Below are 2,268 nucleotides of genomic sequence, written 5' to 3'. Positions count from 1 at the left end.
AAAAAGGACAGAAAAAGGTAATCAGATCTGGTGTGCTTACTTCCTGTCCCTTCTCAGCATGAAAACTAGAATTGGAGGTATATAGTTGAAGTATTCACATATTATAGACATAGGGTAATTCAAGAAAAATGGGGATAGTGGTTTGCTTCTCTGGGCATGCCTGTGAGAGGCTGAGTCTTCCAGGAACTCTGCTTTCAGCTTATGGGATGTTCAAAATGACATAGGGAGAATAATGCAACATTGGTGGAGGGAGGTGGCTCAACAGATAAGCCTGAAGCAAAGCTCCTGGCTCATCAAGGCCTACGTGGGATATTCTGGGAATCCAGAAGTTCCCATATGTCTCAGTGAGAATATGGAATACTATCATGAGGATCAATGGGCCTGCAGAGGCCTGGGGTCAGTATAGAGGTTGCAGTGTATAAGGCAAATGGTTCGGTGTGGACTTCAGTAAAGAAAGCAGCACAACTTCTCAAAAGGACAAAATGAGCAGTTTTATCTCTGAGGCTAACAGTTCTGCTTTCAGAGTATACCGGACACTCCATACCAAAGGAAAACACAAAGACTGGCATGCATGGCGCAGGGTCTTTCCCTGAGGTCATGTCAGCTTTCCCATAGCTCAGGCTTCTACAAGCCCACTAGTTACTGTGTGAATTAGAAAAAGGCACTCCCTTTATCCTGACACTTCACTTCCACCTATCAGAAAATTATCATAATATACTGGTTTTGTTAAAATAAGGCATCCTACTGCCACATGCCTGAGAACTGTCGTAATAAACTTAGAAATCTAGGATGCCGAAGACGTGAAAGACACTCCATCTATGTATACCTTATACAGCATCCCTCAACTCCCATATATATCTTGGAATGGGTGGGAGGTGGGGAAATAAAATCTGTAAGATTCAGCATCTACCTATAAAAGAAAACAGATAATGTGGGGACTCAAGACGGATAAAAATTACAGAAAATAAGCTATGTTTTCTTTGTACACCTGAATTAACTAAATCAACTCTGCCATACCAAAATACAAACAAGCCCCAAATTTTGCATTTTATTTTACTTTTTGCTATCTCCCATAGCACCTTACATAGTAATGGATATACATAAGGAACTACTAAATTCTTTCTGAAAAAAAAAGTAAATTAAAAAAAAAAATCAGAATTATGGATCCACTTATATGTATGATAGCATGTAATTTTCCTTTCTTCCCCTACAGTTATTTGAAACAAATCTAAAATTTTACCCATTTGCACCTTGCTAACAACCATAAAAATCTGCAGTTCTTCAGTTGTTTTCTAAGTCTCCCTCCTCAAATTTTTTCTTGAGAAGGAAACTTAGGTCTAAGTTTCTCCATTTTCAGGACCAAAGAGAGCTCATCTCAAAATTACAGAATTAAAAAAAATTGAAAACAGGATTGTTTAATCCAAAGTAAATTCTTATTAAAAGGTGAGGGGACCCTGATACCTAGAAAGGTAAAGTATTTTGCCTAGAGGCACATATCAAACCTGGAACTCAAATACCCTACACAATAATACTGGCTCTCCCTGCCCCTCTCCCCACTCCCAAAATACACACTTTCCCCCCTCACCCTTACTTCCCTTATTGTACTTTGTAACCACTTTGCCATCCATCTCAAACCTAAGACAGCAACTGATCAAACTCAAACGAGAAAGAAATCACCCAAAGGTCGAAAATCAGAGAATCATTAAACTGCCGGTTTTATCATTTCCATAAAGTGATAAACAAAAGAGAGCGGAGAGAATTAAGAAAGGATACTTTTTCAGTCATCACAACAGCAGCTAGGGAATAAAAACGCGTTTTCCTTGGGGAGAGATTATGCTGAGGGGACCAGATACAGATACAAAAGGTAATTCCCCTTGGGGTTTCTTCTTTTTCTGAGTTTGTGAGATCTTAAAAAAAACAAAAAACAAAAAAACTAAACACAACCTCAACACATTTACTTCTCTCCTTTTCTCACATATTATTTCCCCAAACATTATATAGACCACGTCTCCAAAGTAAATTGACCAAAGGTCTATTGCCTATTGACCAAAACGTTTTCAAGATTTAGGTGACTCCTCTTAGACTACGATTAGGAACCGACTCCAAACTTCGGTTACCAAGCTCCAAGCTCGGTAAAGTGGATCTCCAAGGTTTGCAAATACCCTCAGCTTGACTAAAGGGCACAGAATCTCTAGCGCTCCCTACAGCTCAGACTTTGGACCTACCTACCACAAAAAACCCAAGTTACAAAGATTGGCTACCTCGCTC

This window comes from Neophocaena asiaeorientalis, unplaced genomic scaffold (genome assembly GCF_003031525.2).
Source record: "Neophocaena asiaeorientalis asiaeorientalis breed wild unplaced genomic scaffold, Neophocaena_asiaeorientalis_V1.1 scaffold171, whole genome shotgun sequence".
Lineage (NCBI taxonomy): Eukaryota > Metazoa > Chordata > Mammalia > Artiodactyla > Phocoenidae > Neophocaena > Neophocaena asiaeorientalis.
Note: the sequence above shows the minus strand (reverse complement) of the source record.